Source organism: Sander lucioperca, chromosome 3 (assembly GCF_008315115.2).
Source record: "Sander lucioperca isolate FBNREF2018 chromosome 3, SLUC_FBN_1.2, whole genome shotgun sequence".
NCBI lineage: Eukaryota > Metazoa > Chordata > Actinopteri > Perciformes > Percidae > Sander > Sander lucioperca.
The window spans coordinates 1606305-1631318 of NC_050175.1; the positions used below are offsets into that span (position 1 = coordinate 1606305).

Here is a 25014-nt window from a genome sequence, read left to right on the forward strand (position 1 = left end):
TAAACATAGGATTGGAGGGACAGTAGCAGCTAACGAAATCCCTAATGTTCACAAAAATGCATTAAATAGAAATCGGACACCATAGTTAGCTTTATAAGACCTTGGGGTACATGTTATGTAAGTGGCGTGACGAAATTCAAACAGTAAATATACGAAAGTTATGCCGAAAGTGTAGCAACGATCTTTTCTCATAGGATTGAATGGGACACATAGCCTAGCTTGCAGCTCCGGAGCTCCGCAGAGCCCCGAGCCCCGGTCATCCAGTAACCGAGAAACGGTGACTTTAACTGGGTATGGAGGTTGCCGCTTTCTCGTCAGACTGTGTGGAGCTCCTAAAGTCCGACACGTCTTACTAAATTTGCAATTAGCCATAAATTTTCATAAAACGGCCCATATTTGAGCTTTATATAGTTGATTTCTCGCTTAAAAAAGTCTCAGAAGTGAATTTAATAACGAAATAGCCCGACAAACAACGTATAACTTTGCAGTGTCTGAAATATGAGACCTGCTGTCTCGTCTCCAATGTGTTTCTATGCGGTTCGCTCAAACCAATCAGCGCGCAGCTTATCTAAATATTCATAAGCATACCATATTTGGAAGAAAAGCTCTTGTTCCAAATAGAGCCATATTCACAGGGTAGTTAAGGGCCTAATAAAATAGCATTCGGGCAATTTTCAGCCCAACCAATGTTACATACCCTATTAGGAGACCTTAAGGAACAGTGTAAAATATCCTATATAATCATTCTATCACCCCTTTAACGGACAGACATGAGAATGGGATTGATATTCTCATCTGACTCTTTGCTTTGAAAGCAAACAAACACATTTCCCTAAAACTATTCCTTTAAGGGGTCACAAATCAAGAAGTTTGGGAAACACTGCTCTATATGGACACTGTGTACATCTTCACACCTCTATATGTTACAGTATTTTCTTTAACTACGTATGTGTGTATTCAGAGCACATCATTACCAGAAGTAAGGATTTTAAAATGTAATCAATCCTTTTTCTTTTTTATTCAAAACATTTATTACAGACAATAAAGAGACAACAGGAACTGAGAGAGAGCGGTACATGGTAACTGTCTTTAATCCATAGCTAGATGCATAGGTTTGCATATTAATGGGCAAAAAGAGGACTTTTGTACTTTGACCAAATACATTTAAATTAACCGTTGTCTCAGAAGATAACTTATCGGGCTGTTCACTGGCTGCCTAACCTTGTGACTCCTTTTGGAGTTGCAGCCCCCAGGTTGAGAACCATTGGTGCTGGTCAACATGCCCCAAACTGCCACCTCAGCCTATTAATAGAGACGTTGAGCTCTACCACTGATCAGTCACCATCCAGAGAAGAAGCTCGGTGGGCTGGGGAGGGAACACTGATGTAGAAATCCCAGGTGTGTCACTGCGGCCCGTTTATCTTAAAATTGAGGAGCCTGTTTAATTCCGTTCCTTTCTCTGTCTGATCCTCCTTCTTCTTTTATTCATCTTGTTATCCTCCTCTCTCCAACACCATTCTATTGAACAACCGATGGCTAGGTTATTGACGCTTTGGTCATTGACCAGCTGATGACTCCCTGCTATAAATAATGGGTATTGCATTGAATTTTACAGCGCCATACCAGCTCTCTGTCATCATTAAACTCCATGGATGCAACAGGCCATCACAAGACAGTGATGGAGAAATATGTTTATTCCATTATTTGCTCATGAGCTCTAGCTGATGTGACCATCTCAGTGTGGCTTTTAGAGGCCGATAAATCAGCCATAGCCATAGTGGTGGAGGTGGGATTAAAACCTAATTGGCTCTAGCCTCAATGTCTACTGTTATGAAGCAGGCAATGGCAAAAAGAGCACCAACTAGCTGTGATCCCCTCTGTCGTCACCATTAGCATCAGTCAAGGCCATGACAATGAGGCCCTAACCCTTTCAAGTGATACTTGCTCTGATGTCACTGACATCAGGTTTACAAAATAACGTATACTTTTTGAAATGTATATGGAAATAGGAGAGGAGAAAATAAATTAAGGCAAATAACATCAATTTATCATTTGGTAAATGTCACATAAAAGTGAAACAACTGCAAAGCAGCTACACCACACGGATTAAATTAATGATACAGTTGGCGATCACGAAAGGCAGAGACAAGGAGTGCAACATTTCTTTTTGTACCAGTTCAACAATTAGCACAACATTTAAATAAACCATAATTAAGCTATTAGAAAAGGACAATACTTTAGTTTAAACACATCTACTGACACACGGTCCGATGGCAGTAAGAAAATGGCTAAATAACCGGTAATTAAATTCATAACTTCAGGTAATAAATGAACATTGACCGTTGGCGGAGGAAAAGTAGTCAGTGAAGAAAAGGGTTTCACCACACACATGAGCCCGTGCCCTCTATACATACACTGCAAACTAGAGAAAAGGTGTAAAACTATAAAATACAAAGTGTAAAAATAACATCACACATGCACCTATGGGGCAGGTGCTGAATCCTCTACTCCTTGAACGGCCGCTCGCGACACTCATAAAACACAAAGGAAGTAAGTTCACAGAATCCATAAAATCATAAACTACCATAACTTTAAGTAACACAACTCCTGGGAGAAGCAAAAAAAACTATACACGAGGAATGTAAATTAAAAAGTGAAATGACATGTTTCTTTTGACGGTTGTGATGTCACAACTACTGGTAGAAAGTGCTGCCGAGAGTACAGATGTAGAAGACAAGGAAACGCTGACCAATCCCAGCTGTTTTTGGCTGTGGTGCTTAAAGGCAGGGTTGGTAATGTTAAAAAGCAACAAGGTTTGAAAGTAGCATCTCCTCGTGGCTCTGTCCAACCCCTCCCCCTTGATCCAGACTAGCCCTACGGTAACCCAGCAAGCAACTTAGAAAGCAAGCTTAGGGTTGTGAATATGTTACATTCCATTTTGTAATAATTGAACAAAGCCTCTCTTATCTGTTTTAATTGGTAACATAAGTTGGAATCATGAATTGTGACAGTTTTTTTTCTCCCTGAAGATTTATCTGCATGAACCTACCTTGAACCAATCCTCCTTTTCTCTGGTGCCCTTTTCTTATCGATATACTCTCAGTCACGCTTTTGAAATGAATGAAGCGATTGTTAGAAAATGTATACATCCTTGTGTGTCTCATTAACCCTTAAGAACATTGTTGAACTGAACACTGCTTCGTGTTGCTTTGTTCCCAGAGATTTCACAAGTGCTTTCAGAGTCAACTCAGAGAGGTCAAGCAAGTAGATGATAGGATATGAAGCACAAAACAATAGTGATTGAATTGTTTTAAGATTATTTTTTGGGCTTTTCCACCTTTATTTGACTAGGTGAGAGAGAGAGGGAAGACATGCAGGAAATCATCACAGGTTGGATTCAAACCCTGGACCTCTGCATCAAAGCATAAACCTCTCAGTATATGTGCCCCTGCTCTACCCACTGAGCCAACCCGGCAACTTGAATTGCTTCATAACACTTAGCAACTGTACAGCAGATCTGTCAGGCTTTGGCTTTATCCACAACAAAATCAGTGTGCATGGAGTTGTAGTGAGAGCAATTTTTTGGCGAGGGTGGTGTCCTTTTTTTAAAAGTGGTGTCCTTTTTTTAAAAGCTTTTTTTGGATTAATCCGTCTTAAACAGTGTGTTTATCTTCTCTAACATAAGCTGGCTAATGAGTTTACTACCTTGAAGACCGAGGTTCACATCATCAACTAACTACATGAGTTTGAGAGGTTACAGGTTAAAAATGCCTTGTTTGCATTTGGAAAAGAGAAAGCTTGAGAGGCATAGTAGGAGTAATTCAGCAATACATTCACAGATTGACTTGTTTTCTTTGATAATTTTTTCCAATTTATAGGACGGCTGAAGACATTAAAGGGGCAAGAGAGGGGGAACGACATGCAGCAAAGGGCCACAGGGCGGAGTCAAACCAGCGGCTGTGCATCGAGGGGTGGACATCTATATATGGGCACGCACTCTACCAGGTGAGCTACACAGGCGCCCACAGATTTACTTGTTTTCTAATGGCTGTATGCTAAAAGTAATGTCAAGAGAAGCTGTAGGGTCTCTGCAGCGCACAAACACCAGCGCATCATCATCAGATATGATATGGTAGATATGGTAAAGGCGGGACTATGACCACATTACCGTTAATAGACAGGGGCTCAATTATATGGGAAAGAATGGCAGCAGTGGAGAGGAAGGGGGCAGTCACAGCAACCTTTTTGGCATCTTGGTCGGTAAGATAATGACAAGGTCTGACACCTTCTGAATGAATCACATCTGTGACATTTGGTCCATTGAGAGGTTTTCACACATGGTCAAGTGGTTAGCAACACCCCCGCACCTGCAACTGAACAACATGGCTCAGAGAAGAAAAGGTCAAGATGGTTGAGTTTGAAAAAGTTGCAAACTTTCTGAAGCACTTAAAAACAATGGCTGAATGCACTAATAATACATTTCCTATTCAATGCGTTATTTAGTTTAGGAAGTTGAAGGATGAGTACAGCATCCATTTAGGGAAGCACCTTAAATAAACTTGTCTGTCACTTATGTCATAGGTGCTTCTAATAACACATAGCACATTGTTGTCTCACTTTGGATGGTTAACATCTCTTTTGAAATCAGTCTAAAAACGTTTCACACTTTATGTTAATGCCAACACATCTTCCACTTGAATCACTGCAATACTCCTTCAAGATGACATGGAATTTAACAAAACGAACCCCCACCCCTCCATCGACGTCTTTGTTTTCTCCTGAACCTACTTCAAATTGAGGCTTGGGTCTAAAAGTCGAAGAATTCTTTTAACCAGGTCTCGATTGGATCAAGCCTCTCAGCGCCTGGCAGGGAGAAGATAAGACCTGTTATCTCTTTCAGACAAACCTGCAACCTCCCTCCGTCCTCCCCATGACTGCACCAGAGGAAGGGGATAAGACAAAAATACATCCGCATAGATATAATTAACAATTGTGGTAATGATATTACAAAGTGTATAAATAAAATGGAAAATCTAGAAATTGAAACATGAAAGAATAAGTAGTGACAACAAAAACGTTGTCTGGGTTCACGGTGCAGTGACATTGAACCAAAAACCAAACAAAAAAGAAAGCTTGTTTGCCATAAAATGAGCATAACAATAAGCTGAAAGATGCTAAAAAGCTCTTTAGAGAACAGAGTTGGACGATAATGTTTCCATCTCGACGGCTGACCCCCAAAGGTGTGGTCCTGCCGGAGTAGAGTTGTACAAATGAGGAAATAGAATATTTGCCATTCGCATAATCCGGTTGAAATTCATTTACATTTTAAGGAACATAACCTTCAAGCCATAATTTATACGTGCGCATGCATGCGTCATAGGCAGTGTTGTAGTCGAGTCACCAACTGCCGAGTCAGCGTCAAGTCTCGAGTCTCCAGTGTTCGAGTCCAAATCCAAGGCCGAATCACCAAAGAAGAGTCCGAGTCGAGTCCGTGTCGAGTCATGAGTCCAGAGAATAGCAACTAGAGTCCGAGTCCAGGACTCGAGTACTCCATCACTGCCTACATAAAAGTAGTCAGAAACTTCATCAAATTTCCGAGTCCTGTTTCATGAATGCCTGAGTCCGATTTCATAAATCCTGGGGTCCGAGTCCAAGTCATCAGAGCGCGAGTCCAAGTCAAGTCACGAGTCCAGAGAATACCGACTCAAGTCCAGGACTCGATCACTCTATCACTGGTCATAGGTGCAGCTCCCTGTCACATACAAGTGTGAGACTTGAACTACAGTAGAAGCTTGCTGCTATGGATGGGATTAAGTGGCTAGTGGGAGAAACAGCATCTGAATTAAGGAAATCAGACGGATTATTTATCTGATCATTGCTTAGTGGTGCTTAATATAATACTTATAATTCTTGGTTGGGCCATAGCCAAATATACTTCTACCGTAGCACAGCCTATCGCAGTCATGGTAGTGGCATAATTGAACACAAATGTAGTTAGGGATGCAGTCGTGGCCTAAAGGTTAGAGTTACCACTGAGGTTACTTTGAGCAAGGCCCCTAAAGGCTTGATTAAACTCCGGAGCAGATGGGTACACAGACAGCTGCGGACACCACGCGCACATAGTAGCTCTGTTTATACTATTCAGTTGGAGGACGCGTTCCAAACATGCGCAGTAGATTGCTACGCTACCACTTGTAGTGGAGCGGCTGCATGGACATGTCTGAACAAGTCCGCGTGGTCACAACAAATTGGCTGTAGGCAGACGTCAACACCTTATACAGTCTATGATCTGCACAGAGTCTACGCATACATTTTATGATGACCCTCAGCACTTGTGACGTGAACGCAGACAGTCTAATTTCGCCTCAAGCCCAATTGGTCTCTGATGAAGCATGGCGATTTCATGGCGATGAAAATAAATGTACAAGCAGTGGCTGGTAGATGTAACATGCATCATGGTTAAATGAAGCAAAGCTAAAACATTACAGTGCTATGTTGTCAACAGACTCTTGTTTAAGTGGTATTCTGTGTGTTGGGAAAGTGGACATTTTGATTGGTTTTGATAAGTGAACAGTGAACAGTGGACTGTAAACATCATTTTGCTGGTTATTTAAACCACAACAAAGAACAGTTAGACAAAATATCTGTGTTTAAACTTTGGTGGCATTAGCTCAAATATAAATCACATTGGTGTGTCTTTAAATAATATTGTTTTCTTTCTTCTGGTTGTTTTGAAGCAGGCTAAAATTAGCATCTGTTGTGGTTCTGTCTAATTTATTGTTTAACTATCAGCCATTTCCTACAGGAAAAGTCTTAACGAGTATTTGATTAATGATATTGATTCATTTGGCGGAGGAAAATCTGCTTCATGGATCAGACTCTGACATGAGACAAAGCAATGTCTCTCATTGTTTCTCAGTCCTTGTCTCAATTACTCACTTTGTGTTTTACACACACACTACATTTCTTTAAATGTCTTCATTGCGTAATGCTGCTTTCAGATGGTGAGTTGCCTCTGTAGAAACCCAACATTTCACTGTGGTGCTGTTTGGCTCAATTAGCGATCAACTATCTGCAGTCGGCTCCACAATACAACCTAATTGCTCATTTAGCATTTTGTGTCTCTTTTCAGATTGCCAAAACACCAGAATATGTAATTAGGGGTGGGTGCACGATGAGGTGAGGCAAATAAAAAAAGCATTGCAAACCATCATTACTGTGTGGCTGATTGTCTGATGAGGTTTATTTCCTCCTGTCTGGTCTCTTAAGATGGAGGAGAGTATAACTTTGAACTGAAGGAGATATGCATCTGATGACTCTGTCTCTGCTCTCATTATTACGCACTATCTGCTCTTTGTTAACTTGATTTGTGTGTGAGTTAAGTCCACATTATTTGATCTGAGCTGAGTTGAGCCAAGTCAAATTATTTAATTATTTGTAGCCCATTTCTGATAACCAAGCTACCACTGCTGCCAATCAGTGTTAATTACAACCAGCTAGGGAAGATTCATCATCCACTTCATTGTTCAAAAAGTAATTATGTGGGTACTGACAAGACAAGAAGAAGCATGGTCTTCACAGTGAAGTCATATCCTCAAACCACCGGGAACTTCAGGCGATCACAATTCATATGGCTGTTCTGCACGAACAACTTCATTTCCTTTCAGCAATGATGGTAAGAATGTCGATGCTTCTGACATTTTACTAATGTTATGTGAAGTGCTTTGAGCTGGATCACGATATGACACACTGTGTGAACAAGTGGGTCTGGACAGAAATGTTAGACGAGTGGCCACTGAACCTGTGGTGTCTTGATTATGGGACAGTCTTTTGGATTATTTGACCAAGCTGCTGTCTCTCCTGCGATGCCTATCTACTAATGAACCACTGACGAGAAGAGACAAACACAGTAATAGCCTATTGAACTCCAGAAGGCTGTCTTTACTGCTGAAACAACCTGTCTGTCCGAACAACAGTTTTTGATGACATTATACAGAGATGAGACGTCATCAGTGACTCATAAATTATAAGATGTTTTCAATAAGAACAAAAAACCTAAAGGCATCTTAAAGGAATAGTTCAACATTTTGGGAAACACACTTATCCACTTTCTTGCTGAGATTTAGATGAGAAGATTGATACTACTCTCATATCTGTTTGTTATATGAAGCTGGAGCCAAGAGACAGTTGTTTAGCACAAAGCTAGCCTGGCTTTGTTCAAACGTAAACATTTTTTCCTACCAACAAGACCAGCAGCAATCACTAAAACGGTACAAAAACCGAATATGAAAACAAGGGGGGGTGGGCGTTTTTACACTTTGGTTTTTGCATGGATTAAACGAATGGGATATACCATGTAGGGGCGTTGAAATGAATCATTGCATCGATGCATCGTGATGCAGACCTGGATGATTCTGCATCAATTCAGTGACAGACCATAATCGATAATTGCCTACTGATGTTACTTGTTGATTTTCCGGCCACTGCTGTTTTTGCCTTTTGTCTGCTGTGTTCAGACTCCGCTACATTCAGAAAGTGTCTTTTATGAGAGCAGATACAATAAAAAGGGAGTTCATAAATATCTGACTGCTTGAATTTGTTGATGAAAACCATGTGTAGCAATATATAATATTGAGGAGGTGACGCATCGTGATGCATCGTGATATCGATTTGAATCGCTGACAGGATAATCGTAATCGAATTGAATCGTGAGACCAGTGAAGATTCACACCCCTAATACCATGTTAATTAATAAGCTTTAGAGGTGCTGGTATGTGGATTTTTGTATGTTCAGCTATGACTTACTGTTACCCCCTATTTCCAGTCTTTGTGCTAAGCTAACCATCTCCACTACCTTCAGCTTCATATTTAACGTAAAGACATGAAAGTGGTATTATTCTTCTCATCAAATTTTTAGCAAGAAAGTAACTAAGCATATTGAATATGATTGAATATTGAAATGTCAAATTTTGTCTTTAAAAACCATATTAAATGTCCACTGGCATGTCTGTCAGAAAATCAAAGCTTGAGCAGTGAGTGACAGAGGTATTTATACTTTAGACCAGCTACATAATGAGAAAGTTTTGAAGATCTGAGAGCTAGTTTTGAGGCCCCAGGACATACTTTTACTTTTTTATTCGCTTAAGATTAGCCCTAAAATGTTATGGAGTGCCATGGGGACTCAGTCTTGAGGCGCACCCAATCATTAAATGGTTTGTTGATTTTCCTGTGAGAGGATTAGTGTCCAAGATGTATGCTAAACTGATAGAAGCATCCATAGGAGAACTCCCAATAGTAAAGAAATGGGAACGAGAGCTGAGCCCTGAGGGGAACACAATTAATTGGGAGACAGTTTGGGACAACATTTTCCACTGTTCCAAGAACCCAAATCACCAGCAGATCCACTTCAACATATGTCATAGGACATATTGGACTCCTCAGAAGAGATAAGTCTCTAAAGTCATTCCCACTCCCTATTGCATGTTCTGTCAACCTGAACAAACTGGAACTTTCCTGCACATGGTCTGGGAGTGTGAACAGGTGCATGAGTTCTGGCATAAAACATCATCAATAATATCTGATGTGATAGGATGTTGAATTCCTACTGACCTGATTGTTTTGTTACTTAATGACAACTCTAAATTACACCTGCTTAGGAGACAGAGGAAAATTTGGCTAGCCGGCTCAACTGCAACCAAGAAAATGATAGCTCAACGCTGGCTCCCCACTCGCTTTGTATAAAATAGTGGTTGCTGTATTTTCTGGACATAGTCATGCTTGAGCTCTCTGCAGCAAGGATCAACAAAGCCAAATCAGCAACTATCAGCCTATGGAAAAGCGCAACAGCACAAATATCAGTCCTAATGACCTCAGCGTCACAAGAACTAGAGGAGAGAGACTAGGCAAGGTGGGATTCCTGTTTGTTTCTTAGTTTTGTTTTCCTCGAGACTGCAGAGTGTGGGGGGTGGGAGAGGGCTTATGTTCTTGTTCAATTTGTGTTTATCTGTTCTGTGCACCATCTGCTATTACTGGTCACACGTTGTGTAATTTGTTTTGTATGTCTGAAGGTGCCAATAAAAAATGTTTTATCACAAAAAGAAAATCAAAGCTTGTTTGTTGGTGAGTGTGTGTGAGGCAGAGCCTCCAGCAGTTTGGACGGTGGCCCTGAAGGACAAACACAACAACTTTTCAGAAAACTCGCCAGAAAAAGTAAAAGACACAATGGCATTTGGTCGGGCTCAAACCTGAAAAGGTAGGTACGTATGAGACAATAATTACTTACTGCTGATTGGATGCATGCTCTGTCAGTCTGTGACAAAAGGAAGTCCTAATTCACATTCATTTTCACATTGCTGCCTCACACAGGTCAGGATGACAAGATAAAATAAAACTTCATTTATCCTGAGAGAAATTGTTGTTTAGCCGTTGCAATACAATTTCATGTTGTGCTTTGTGAAATGTTGTTGTGTTTTGTTGTGACACACAAAACCTTAGACAGGAAATACTTCAGAAATAGTAAACTAACCCACCAGGTTTACAGGACAGAAACCTATTTTAGGTTGCTTCAATTCAGCTCTTCTAAAATTGAATAATACCCCCGTCAATAATTAATTCTGCCTTTTGTGACTTATCGTACAAAAATACGACACACTGTAGAATCAGAAGATAGGATTGATTATAGGACTGATAGAAAAAGGACTGCCGTTAAGACCCAGCCGAGATTACGGATCTTAATCTTTAAAATGCAGATTAATGACAAATGAAAGAGAACACCTAAATAAATGATTGGAGAAACATAATTTATGATTCATTTTCTATGGCCTTCACAGTCACCCGATCTCCAATTACACGAATAAAAGCCACTCTTACACAATTACAAGTGCACATAGTCTGACGCATTTATGCTTAGCATGCACGCACACGCACACGCGTGCACACACACACACACACACACACACACACACACACATAGTGCGTCTCACTATCTTTGTGGGGACCCGTCATTGACATAATGCATTCCCTAGCCCCTTACCCTAACCTTAACCATCACCACTAAATGCCTAACCTTAACCCTTACCCTCACCCTAACCATAACCTAATTCTTACCCTAATCCTAAAACCAAGTCTTAACCCTCAAACAGCCCTTTACCCTTGTGGGGTCCAGCATTTTGGCCCCACACACACACACACACACACACACACACACACACACACACACACACACACACACACACACACCAGCTATCCATTCACCAGGTAATACAGTTTTTTACAATCACTTTGGCACTAATTTCAGAACCTTGACGTAATTTTTCAAAACTCTAGACACAAAACTCACAACCAATGATCACAATGCACACACTTTTTTAATTGCTTGGATACAACACACATAAACCAAAGATCATTTGTTCATTTAACAAAGATCACTTGTTCAATATGACACAATTTAACATCAAAGTACTACTATTTCAAAAAGCAATTCACACATTACATTTCAGATGATTGTCTATTCATTCCATTACAATGATCAATCTATCTATCAATCGATACAACTACTCAAAATGATAAGTACCTGTTGCATTACCCTTAATGCATAGTTGTATGGAAACAGACAATATATATATATATATATATATACATATATATATATATATATATATATATATATATATAGGTATGAATGTGGAACTGTGTGAATGTGACAGGTCGTCGTTGCAAATGAGAATTTGTTCTCAATTGAATTACCTGGATACTGTAAATAAAGGTTAAATACAGTAAATAAATAAATAAATAAATAAATATATATATATACCACATTGGTCTGTAGTATTCTCTCTACTACTGCAGTAGTTTTACAGGGATATATTTATATGTAGTACCATAATGAAACATGTATCACCTATTTTGTACTATAATATTTAATGATTGTATGAACAATAACACAGGGAAACTATGGGTAGCTTGTGTGTGGGTGATCTAAAGTAACGTTTCAATGGTATTTCACAATAAATATTCTCATATATACTCACATTTCTTAGTGTCTTGCTGGTATCAAATGCTTTATTGAAAAAAATAAAAGTAATTACTTGATTATCTGTCTAGTTCTGCAGAAAACCAAATATCTAATTGATGAAAATATTCATAAAATATGACAAATAACCAGTTTTGACATTTAGGTACAAGGACTTGCTGCAAAGTCCTGTTAATAACCTTGGTGTCAGCTTCAACTTTATTAGAGAGAAAAATATTTTCTACTCTCCTCTCCTCTCACTCTCCTCTCTTATGCAAAGAGATGCCACACTTTACTGTAAACATAATGAGATGTTAATTGATTCATTATATTTCAGCCACACATCCCTGCTGTCAGTAAACTTTGTTTCCTCAAAGTTTTTTATTTATTGTTACAGACCCCTGTGTGTTTAATTTTCAGTTCCATTCTGCATCACAGCAAATGCATGGCTAAAGTAGAGTAACCCTAATCAGAAAGTAACAGAGCGCATCCTCCTGATAATGAAGGCCGGACAGATGCATAATAACAAACTCTGCAACTCATCTCACACACTTGTCGTGGTTCTTTTGTTTGCAGCGCTGCTTGTCGTTTGTGAGCAGAATGACAGTAATACAGTCCTGCCACTGCCTGAAGAGAGATGTTGGAGGACATCTGGCTGTCACTCCTCCACCATGTTGTGGGAGTGACAGTCAGACGTCCTCCAACCTCTCCTTAAAATAACGCTGCACATAAATACAACATTTTCTTTGTTTTTTACAAGGATGTAACAGTATGCAGTCTGAGTACATTACTGTAACATGCCAAGTAATAACTGATAGCATATAGGTATAAGGAATAATCAGCTGAAAGGCACAGATGAATGAAAAATAGGACTTAGTAACCTTGTTTGCCAATTTACATTTAAGCTAGTCTAAAGAGGGTCTGGCTAGTCCACACAGCATTCCTGGATGGGAGAAAAACGTGCTCTGGTTTATTGGCATTTCTTTAAACCAATCACAATCGTCATGGGCGGCGCTAAGCTCCGCACTGAGCCGCTGCCAAATAGTCTCAGGAAGGAACTTGTTTTGGTGGAACATGTGTACGTTCAAAAGTAGTTTTAGTCGTGCAACAGAAAACTCAGATTGGACAGATAGTCTAGCTAGCTGTCTGGATTTACCCTGCAGAGATCTGAGGAGCAGTTAACCATAGTCTTCATAAATCCACCAGAGTTTAGAACGCCAACACAAAGAAAGAGGAAGGTAACGGACATCGGTGAAAAGTGGAACGTCGTGGATATAAACTACATTTAAGCTGATGACTTCAGAGTGTAAAACAGACAATAACAATTTGACTGTGGCAAATACATAAGGTTTAGTCTCTCGCATACTGTGAATATGTTTGGGTAATGGCCGGTACACTGAGGGAATTTAACAAAGTCACGCTACAGATGTGTTCACTCAGTTAGGGAATAATGTTAGATCAGATATAGATATACTGTGGGGAATGAAATTTAGAAATGCAGTCAAATGCAATAGAATTTACTGAACCAAAGACAATTATGGAGAACCTGTGCAAAACATTTAAGTCCCCTACACTTACAAATGTGTTTTGCTTATTACTTTAGTTGGATGTTTGAGCTTCACTGTGAAGAATGACGGATGTTCAGAGTGTGACATAAATGGTGTAAGAGGTAAAGTTACTCTATGCCCACCCTTTAAGACATGTAGATACAAGCAGGATTTTGTGACATCACAACGTGGTCCAGTATGCAACTTTGTGTCCAGCAGTTAAACTTTTGAACAGTGTGGAAAAGAGTAGATTTAATGCAAAGAATTTGTATTTATATATAAAATGTATTTGGAGTATTTGTATGCCAAAAACATGTCTGAACAGGATCTTTAAATTATACTTCAAAACTATTTTTTTTTTTATTTCTAAAATGTCATTAATTTGTGTTTTTTTTTCTGTATTTAATGTATTATTATTTTCATCATGGAACTCAACCAGAAAAAGTTAGAAACCTCCAGCTTTAAAGATTGATAGATGAATAGGTAGATGCCTTCCTTCATCCCTCCTTTTTCTTCAAAATCTTTCCTTCTCCTTTCTTCTCCTCCCTCTTCCTCTCTCATTCAGTCATTTTGTCCCCTTCTACTTATTTTTCTCTTGCCATTTTCTTTCTTGCCTCCCTCTTTTTTTTACTTCCGTCCTTTGGCATTTACTTTTCTTTCTATCCTAACTCCTCTCTCTCTCCCTTCCCTAACACACTGTCCCTGCTCTGCCCCATCTTCTTTCTCCTCCCTTCTTCTCTCTGATTTCCATCCCTCTCTCCCTCCCTCTGTTTCTCTCTGTAATGAAAGAGGCAGTTTTGAAAGAGAGAGAGAGAGAGAGAGAGAGAGAGAACCAGAGGAGGAGATTGAATGGGAGGGGTGGGTCCCTATAAGAGCAGCTGCCTCCAGCCTCCACGCAGCCAGAAAACCCACGCTGAGACTGAGGGAAGGAAACATATACGCTGACAAACCTTAACTTGCACCCAAGGGACCCCTATAGGCACCTACAATCTCAGCCCAACACAGGTAAGAAGACCCGGTGGAGAAGGAAGGAGATGGAGGATGAAAAGAATTGGCTTGACCTCTGACCTTTGATACAGAGTCTTTTTTTGCATTTTGCATATTTGTCGTGTAAGTAAAGGCAGTTTGTTTCATTTGTTAAAAGATTGACAGGCAGGATTTTACATTGTACAAAAAGCCCTACTGGAGTCACACTTTACAGAAAGTGAGGATAGAATTTCACGTCCCTTCACCTCCTTACTAGTTTCTTCTAATGCTGATAATGTAGCAGGTTTGGAGAGCCCAAAAAATTACTACAATCTGAATGTGAATTCCATTAATTCAACTGAAACAATTGGACACAAGGAAGGGAAAAGGACATCTTTGTAAGAATTTTTCAGCACTGTTAAGAGTCACAATTTATTTTCCCCATTTCAGTGTTTGCCTCCATCACTCGTCTATCATCCACACCTGCTGAAGGGTCCCAGGCTAACTGTTGCAGCTATTGTCCCGGTGCAGTGACCCTCTGATCCTTGAGTTTCTTGCGGCTGAGTGCTTGTAATGATGCTGATCAAACAATTTAGTCTTTACGTATTGTTGACAGACAGAGTGGGTCAGGATAATGTCTGAGTTGGTTCTCATTAACAAGCCACTGATTCTGTGTTTCACAGAATCGATGCAGCGCCTCTAAAGAAACAACTACAGACTATTAAGTCCTATAACTACTCCCCAAAGGTTAAATACTACGTGTTTGAGTGGTTTAAAAGCACAAGGCAGCCAGGATGAACACACTACTTAGAGCAGGAGGTGTAGACGCTCCATCTGAGGACTACACATGCAGTTTGTCTCCAGAGGGAAAGGTCATATATAGTTTGTCCTGATTAATCATTAATCGTTAAGGCCTGATTTACTGCCGCGCTCTGGTGCGTTTCAGGAATGAACGGGGAGTCTTTGCACAAAGCTTATGCGTGTATGTGTTTACGCTGTAGGTTAAGACCGGAGTAATGAAAGGTAATTTGGGTGAGCGCACTTTGACTAATCAGGGTCAAATTTTCTCACTTCATTAGAGGATTATTTTTAGGTTTTCAAAGGCATTTGCCTGAAGATAACTGAGTCAATATTTTCATATACTTTGTTTTTTAAGGCAAAAATTGGCCAAATTATTAAATGATGAAAGTTATCTTTATTTTAAAAGGTTTAATTTATGGGAGAAAATCTGAAATATTACAGAGCAATGGGTAGAGATTGACTCATTCCACTTTGATTTTAAATATTGATGTTGTAATGAGTAAATGCAGTGGTGTGGAAAAACTGGAAGTCATTTTGAATAAATCTGATGTTGGTTTAGTTGTTGACATTTAGAACCATGTCACCCAAACTAAAAAAAAAAGTAGTTCGGTACAACAAGGGAGGTAAAAAGTTAAAGACAGTAGTGTTTATGGATTTTATTGATCATATATAAAGCATCTGGCCACATCTGGCCCATAGCGACGTCGCAGACCCCCTTGCTCTTTATGACCCAAAACCCTTTTGTATTCTTGATGAACAGTATAAATTGCTTCTGTGCAATGATTTGGACATGATAAATAGATTTAATATTTTAACTTATGTTCATTAGTAGTAGAAGCATTTCTATTTCTGTAATGGTATTACCTGCTAATATTATTTTCCTGATGCCTTCAGGCATTTATGTGTAAAACCCATTATTAAGTGTTTAAACTGTCAGGAAACGATTATGAGTTAATGAACTTTAAGATTGGGTGTCACCTTTTTCTACATTGAATAATTAACATCATGTTTTTGTTCAGCCTGGGGCTCACATTTCATTTGACCTTAAAAATAAACTCCATAAACAAAGACACTGCTCAAAATTGGTTACTTTAAGTAAGGTTTTGGACTAAAAGCCGCTTTCAACAACCGCTGGTGATAAGAGATTTTAAAAAGTGCACGTATCTGGTTCTACTTATCTGAGTAATAACAAAAGCGTCTTGCATTATCAGAAAGAAGCTGATGCAGATCTGCAGATAGCGCTTAGGCTGAAAAAAACGTTCTGAACTGATTCAGAGAAAACTAGAGGCTGCTTTCTTATACCTTAGGGCAGATACTCAAAGCATTGCTTTGACTGCAACAGATTTCTGCTGAAATGAAAAGCTGTGATATATAGCTAATTTAAGGTAAATACACGTCAGTAGTATTCAGAGATAGATATGTCAGACACACCTGCTGCTGGTGATGAACATTCTGTGTTCCTGTGGATAGACGGCCAAACATATATGTTAGATGAGGTGACAATGACATAGGAACCTTTTGGTGCAAGTCCCTCACAGACAAAGGGCAAGGTTGTTATTCCATTTCACCATCAGACTTGGAGAAGAAGCCCAGATAAAGTTGTATTTTGTGGAAAAAGTGCCATTTCTCACATTTTTCTTAGACTTTAAATACTCAAATTGCCATCATTCTGTCCACCTACTCACACAAAACAGTTAAATGCATTGAGTTCAAGCACTTTGGGTGAGGTTTGTCAAAACCCATCTGGTAAAGAAGCACTGCCACACATATGTTTTATGAGTCAAGCGACAGTAATGGCAGTTTGGGGTAAATCAATGAAGAACCGGTAGTCAGAGTGTAGATAGTGAGACGAGTAGAAAAAAAAAAAACATCCACTTGCAAAAATCGAAAAATGCATCGACAGATAAACCAAGAATAAAGACAGATCCATAGAGTAGGTGGTGTTGATTAACTTTAACCAAAAAACACACTGACTGCACAAAACATAAGGACTGTATTGGGTTGCACCCCCATTTCCATAGCCACATATCTCATCTCAGTAGCAGTGAATTTGCGGGTTTCCTCCACAACACAGTACATTAATATAAACTTCAGGAAACCATTCTCATTCGAAGGCTGGACGGGGAAAATGGAGAGAGGATAAGTAGTGCTGGATCACAGGTCACACGGCATCGTGCGGGTGTGTACAGCTCTGTGAATGTGGAGTGGACTTAATCCAAGGATACAATTTTCCTAACACAGCAGGCTTCCTGTCCATCCTTTTGTACTGGCAGGATTTCACAGAACCTTCTTTATGTCTCCTTGCTGCCCCCGGTGTGTTCTTCTTACTCGTTACCCTGCCTGTTTCCATATCAAAGAAGAACGGACTCTTGTCAGATGCAGTTGATGCAAGGATGTATTTGGAAAGCTGGATATGTTTTGCTGTCAGTTGTCCTGAAACAAAGAAATCCCCTGCAGCTCAAAAAGCATTTTCCCCATTGGTGGCTGTCATAAAAAGACAGAATGAATGATTTATCTTTTATTATGAAATTCTAAACCCAGAAAAGAAATGTTTGTGTAACTTTCCTGGATGTGGGCTCAGGAGAAGAGACAGTACCCACGAAGCTAATTAGCTAACTGTTTTCATTCCGAGTCTGAGATATCAGGAATATCTGAGAGCTGTGATATTGCCTTGGTGAAAAGAACTACAGAACTAACCACAAAATGGCTGTAAAACCACCTTTGAAGACAACAACATCTAATAAAATATGTACATTATCAAAGCCCTTTTCGCACAGGACTAGTATTACCTAGGGACCTCTAGTAATTTGTAATGTCAGTAATTTGTCAAAATTACCGACTATATTTCTCCAAACACAGAGGTTGTGTGACAGTTTTGACAGAGCCTTGAGATCATTTGTGGGAGACAATGTCAGTAAATTTGAGTAAAATACAGACTTGACTTATTGTCCAGTTGTCCAATTGTCCAATTTACCTTCACAAAAGTGCTTGTTTTGCTACTGACAGACTCAGATTAATATTCTAAGTGTCTGACAACATTATGGAAAGGATTTCTAAGGAGGTCGACCTTTCTGTTAAAGAGTAAGATCCTGGGTGCCCGCATAGCTCAGTTGGTAGAGCAGGCGCCCATATACAGTGTGGAGGTTTACTCCTCGAAGCAGCGGACCTGGGTTCTGCTCTGACCTGCGGCCCTTAGCTGCGTGTCGTTCCCCCTCTCTCTTTCATTTCTTTGGCTGTCCCAACCCACCAGACTCTATGAAAATAAACTGTGATTTTAGCACCGATTTACATGTGAGAATACGTTGGCTCTATACACGCTAAAAGTATTGCTTTTTTAAATGGAGTCTGGTGGGTTTAGCGCTAGCGACTTCAGAGCTGTTTCTGATTAAACAGAAAGGTCTCAACGAGGTTTTAAAGGTCTATCTATGTAGGGATCCTTTCCATAATGTTGTCAGACACTTAGAATATTAATCTGAGTCTGTCAGCGGCAAAATAAGCACTTTTGTGAAGGTAAATACAAGCTGGACAATTGTCCCATTAACTTACATTGTAGTTTGTTTCGCCGCTGCCGACTGCAGTGATCTCGTTTAATACTGGACCTATGTCAAAGATTGTTGTTCCCATCAGTCACTTAGACACAGAAACATAAGAAAATCCAGCTTGAAAAAAACAGTAGTTAAGAGTTATAAGAGTTTTAAGAGTAATATGAGTGATTCATTCAGGTGTCTGGTTTTTACATGTTAAACTGTACCAAATACAAACAGGGCATGAAGTTAACTTTTTTGACCACCAGTCCCTGTGGCAGGTGGATTTTTAAATCCACCTGCCACAGGGACTTTTTACCAGCCACTTTTTTTGTGTCATAAAGGTGAAAAACAGGAATTGCTGTGTCTCTATGATCCTATCCTGTCCTATTGATGGTAGCCTACTCGTGGACATTGCTCCGTCATCACGTGCTGTAGTAGGGGGGCCTGCCTTGGTAATCCTGCATAGGGGCCCGGTGTTGGCTCGTTACGCCACTGCATATAAGAGATGAGATGACTGACAAAATCAGGAGTAGCCTACGTGCGCCACAACAACAACAACAAAACACTGGTGAATGCGCAGACCATAACACAAGAATTTTTTTTGTATAGTTCTTAAAAATAAAAAAATAAATAAAAAAGGAAACTTGTTTTGGGGAGAATAATACTTATTACTATTAATTCATTACTCTGGGCTGAGATTTCCTAGGAACCTTACCAAAAAGGCTCAGGATGCTGCAAATGTTGGTAAAATATGAAAAAGGCTGGTGGATTTAAGACACAAAATAAATATGTATTGAATGAATCAAATATGAACATATCTGTCATTGTCAGTGGCTTGTTAATCTTTACATTGTTAGTTAATTTCCTATCCTGGCCTGGGACACACATTCATACGGTTTAATAAAGTACTTATTGGACTTTAACTTATCATTACACTTACAATAACGAGAGTAGCTGTCCTCAATTTAGGTCATCGTGTACGTCTCATCTGCGTTTTTTCCTGCATCCACCGTGTGCGTTTGTGTGTGATTGTGTGTGTGTCTGTGCGGGTGTTTGCGTGTGATTGCGTGTGTATGTGTGTGTGATTGTGTGTGTGTCTGTGCGTGTGTTTGCGTGTGATTGCGTGTGTGTGTGTGTGTGTGTGTGTGTGTGTGTTTGTGTGTGATTGTGTGTGCGCGTCAGTCGCGGGGGAAACGGAGCAGCCCCGCCCGCTGCAGAGAGCCGACAGTATTGAAACAGCAGCAGCTTCAGTGACAGCGTACATTGATGTTAAAATGTATACATGTTGACAGGACGGTCTGAAATGTTTTGACGGTCTTTCGCTGTACGTTTTGTTGGTAAATGTGAGATGTTCGAGTCACACACACGTCTCGTCTTCATATCAGAAACTAGGAAATTAACTTCACCCGTTCTCACTCCCGCTTGGTCAGTGGCTGCACGTGGGATGCTGGGATTGTGTGAGTATTGAAAATGCGATAGGGGGCCCTGGCTGTCAATCAATGTCTTCCAGTGATGCGGGCCCCTGATTGGACCAGACCCGTAACCAACGGCGTAACCTGCTTACCGATAGTTAGGTGTCTGAATCACTCAATTCTCATTGGCTACCCGCCAACGTGCAGGTAGATTGACAGTTTCACCCACCAATCACAAAAGTTACCCGCATTTGGCAGGTGGGCGGGTGCCAATTTCATGCCCTGAATACAACACAAAAGTAGCTAATTTAGGCGATGATTTAAATGTTGTGGCTACAAGGGTAACCATCTTGAAACAATGCGTAACAAAACCAAAGTCAGAATAACCGAAAGTTGTCCCTATTCTGCAGAAACTGTCTGAAAAGCTTCGTTTTAACTCGATCCGTTAAATCCCCTCCCGAAAAAGCTCAGTCTTTCCGGGTCTTGCGCATCTGCGCTCTCTGAGTCTCTGCACCATCATTGCAGCCGGGGAATGACTGTAACGACACTGAAGCAGGACTTTCTACCTAGTATAGTTGTGACATCACAACTGCACAGAAGTCCTGATGGCTCGTTAAAAGGCACAGTTTCTGAATATGCATTAATAAGCATTTCTCTATGGATTGAGCGTTTTTATAAAAATAAAGCTAATAGAACAGTTCAAAATATAACCCTGTTTTGGAAGTGTCCAAATGCGTATAATTAGAATAAAATATAGTGCACACTACCAAGGCTAGCAAGTGACAAAGGGCTTAGTGAGCCAGCCACACCTGAATGGAATGCAGCCATTTGTATTGTTACCAGTTGCACCTGTGTCCGACAAAGTAATATGAAGTAAGTAATAGCAATAACTCATAATACAGACATGGGGGGGGGGGGGCCGAAGACAAATAAATGTCAAATTTGTGCAGGTGGGATAGAAAAGCAACAAAAACAATTACAGGGCATCACCTCATCTCAAAAACATAAACAAAAAATCTATATGAAATGAGTTTGATGTGACCCCTGTGTACGTGAGTGTGAGCACACCTCCCAACAATTAATCTAACCTTAAGTGATTAGGTGCATTGAGAAGGGAAATTGATTTATCTTAGCGTGTCGGCCTGTAATGGCGTCAGCATCTAATCTACTGCCACGTCACACATAGTCGGACTGACAGGGAACATCTTGTAAAAGCACTAAAGGTTTCTTCTATATGTCAAAACGCCCACTTTGCAGACACGTCTGTGAGCTGACCTGACCTTTAACCAGGAGAAAGAATCAGAAGAAACAATGCCTTTTGCCAGTAGTAGTGGAAGTGCTGTTGTACTATTATTATTTGTGCTTTCTTACAATAATCTCTGCAATACACTAATCATGTTGATACAAGAATAAGGCCGATATTGCTCTCAAGTAACAGGTAAAATAATTAATGAGAGAAAGGGCTTTCATTTTTCATGAAATAGAATTTAGTTGATTCTGTGCAGCATTCAGTGTTTTTGAATTCATGAATCGTGGAGAATAGTGAAGTCCCTTGTAAACTTTTATGTCAAAGGTAGTAGTAGTTTTGTCATGTTTTGTATGTATGTATGCAAAAGACAAAGAGTGCGAAAGTGTATGACGAAGGACGGGGGAGAGAAAGAAAATGAGTGGGTGAGAATGAGACTTAAAGAGGCAGAAATCAAATAGAGGAAGAGAGACGTAATGACAGATAAACTAGTATAGGTAGATAGTGTATGTGGGAAGTGACAGACTCTATTAATATATACTAGATTAGATATTTATGATCAACCTGATACCTGGTATCAGGTTGGTAATATAGAACCTGGTAGAACCTGGTGGAAATATAAAACCTGGTAATATAGATCTACTGTCCTGAAATGTGTCACACCAATGACCACCCTGCCATTTTGCCAGATAGCTATCAATATTAAAACAAAGAGCACAATGTATTTTAAGTGGGCCCAAGACAAGCTGTCAATCAAAGTGACTTTTCTGACAGTTAAAGTAGTCTGCCATCTGGCTCCAGGCAGAAGACTAAATAACATTTAATTACCTGTCAAAATGACTCATCAACGAACAAAGCCAACATCATGAATATGCTCTAATTATTTAATATTTTATTTGTTTTCATTAATATGCTGGTTATCTCTCCTTTAAGAGTTGGAATGTATTGTTCTTCAGTTTAATTTAAAGCTATCACATTTAAAGCTACAATTTATCAGGCCAGTATACACAATAACTTTAGTGTTAGTACTTGAGAACATCTTATATCAGTTACTATTTCATCGCCCTAATTTTTTAGATGTATTCAGGCTTTTTATATATGAAAAGTCAATAAAAGAAAATCTCATTTGCATATTGATAGGCTGGGTTTGAACTACATTGAACTTTTAAATTAGATTTAACTTGAGTCATTAAAGACCCCAACTAATTATTTAATACAAACACCATAACATAGAATTTAGATAAAAAGACTTTTTTTTGTTTTGTTCATAACTACAGTGTGTCCAAATGTTCGGAAAAACATTATATAGAAACAACCAGAAAAGTTACAGCCAAGGTACATGGTGTACTGACGTGAATTTGCCAATATTGTGGTTCTTACATTTAAGTTACATAATAATCTGCAGTCTGGATTTTAAAAGAGAGAGGAAGATGGATGTACACTGCTCCTTCGTTCACCCACGCGTGAATAATCCGGCTTTAAGTCTCTCTTCGGGCCGAGAGTAATTTTTTTTTCATGATGAGAAAATGGCAATAATGGAGAAAAACGATGGTGGAAACAGTTGATAACACAGTGTGAGACAGTTGTGAGTTATCCTGCATTTGAATGTTCCTGTAATTTTAACAGTACTTATTCATGGTTGACTACAGTTTTGTAATCAACAACTTGAAGATGGTCATGATGTGAGTACTTTTTCCATTTAACCAGGCAAAGCTTGTTGAACGTACTTACAGGAGACAGACTACAGACTGTGTGCTGATGTTCCCACTTAGTCAGTAAGTGTCATTTAACTTACTATATGTTAGTTAGTTAGTTAGTTAGTTTATTTTGAACATGTAAACATGCTGCATGTCGGGGAACGACATGCAGCAAAGGACTGCGTCGAGGAGTAAACCTCTACATACCGGGCACCTGCACAAATGTGTTCTGCACTTCTGACCCCCACAGTTATTGTGAAAATGGTTTGGTTGACAGCACCATTTTCACAATAACTGTGTGGTGGTGGGGTATCACATCACAAGTTGAAATGTGTTTTAATGATGACAATAAATGTATTTATCCTATAAATGCATATGGCTAATTTTGTAAGTGATATAAGTCAGTAATTAAATTGTTGTACTTGATCCAATTTAATCACAAACCACCGTATGCCCTCAGAATAGCTGCTACTTTGGTAACCTTGAATTGCAACTTGAGCCTCTTTCACACATAGTTTTCCAGTAGACTACTGGTATAACCTTTCAGGCATTTTCACTATTCACACGTGTACTACATTCAGGAACCTTTCTGTCTTCTGCCTTTTCACACATGCCATGGCAATACCAGAATAGACTTTTGGATGCAAACCGGCATACAATTCAACAGAGAGTGATGACCAAATAAAGCCTCATGAAGCTTCAGGAACCATTTTCTTTATTTTCTGAGCCCATTAGATGGCGCTCTCTGTTCAACAAAGGGTTGAAAGCACAGTGAAATGCCATTCCTTGAACCTTTTTCTTTAAACCAAGAGCGCCATCTAATGGGCTCAGAAAATAAATAAAATGGCTCACGAGCTTCATTTGACCATCATTATCAACAGAAGAAGAAGATGGGCAAGGTCTGATGTACGTGCACGCGGCTGAGGACATCACTTTTTATTTTTAGGAACATGGCGGGCATGGAGCTGTTTTTGTCCTGTTGCCAATATTCGTAATGCATATTAAATTTAACAAGTTTGTGGGACAAGTAATGTTTTTTTGTGATGTACTTGAATCCAATTGAAATACATCATCATCGGAGTCTTGTGATCGTTTTGCTTGCTTTGTGTGAAAGCGTCTTTCGTCAGACGGACATTACCCTATATGTGCTTGTCCCTGCAATTTTACTGCTTCCATTCACAACACAGCCATAGCTGCATTTTCCCTGACATGTTTCTGGTCTTGAGGTGGGAAATTGGCGGAACAGATTTCCCATTCACACATGACTCCATGCAGAAAATGTTCCTGAACATTTCAGGGATATACTGCATGGCGTGTAAAAGGGGCTTTGGATTAGATATTTGTCAGGTGGCAAAACAGCTCAAATGGCACAACATCAGCAGGTAACAGGTTGAGGCTGGATGAGAGATAGAACTGAGAGATATTCTATGGACAGGGGTTCCTTTCATCTGAAAGATGTTCTTTATTATGATATTATATCATCTACTGGACTGTAAGACCTCCATCAGCAGCGCCTCTGCGCAGCACCAGACAGTAATGACTTAATTAACTGGTTTATTTATTGGTTAATCAGTTAATTAAAAGCGGAGTGATTGGGTTTGAAGGGCTCTCGAGAGAACCTGGCAGACGTCAGTAGAAGACCACAGAAAAGATCAGTCATTAAGAAGTCCAATTTATTTTTTTTACAGATCTTTTAATAGCACAGAGTACTTTACAGACAAGAGGACTGAAAAACAGATAAAGACTACAGTCTATGGAGTGCGTACCTGTGTGAATGTCATATCTGTATTATCCTGACTGCAGTCAGG

General features: G+C 39.6%; 1 protein-coding gene and 1 long non-coding RNA gene across 2 annotated transcripts in view; both read left to right on the top strand.

The window, feature by feature from the left end:
- The first annotated feature begins 14460 nt into the window (after positions 1–14460).
- pnoca (prepronociceptin a) overlaps positions 14461–25014 on the top strand; it is a 16702-nt gene continuing 6148 nt past the window's right edge. The window contains exon 1 of the mRNA XM_031309508.2: positions 14461–14562. The gene's annotated coding sequence lies outside the window, so the exon portion shown is untranslated. The remainder of the gene's footprint in view (positions 14563–25014) is intronic.
- Positions 18128–25014, top strand: part of LOC118494669 — a 14509-nt gene continuing 7622 nt past the window's right edge. The window contains exons 1-2 of the long non-coding RNA XR_004896794.1: positions 18128–18138; positions 18718–18721. This is a non-coding gene — a long non-coding RNA (uncharacterized LOC118494669). The remainder of the gene's footprint in view (positions 18139–18717; positions 18722–25014) is intronic.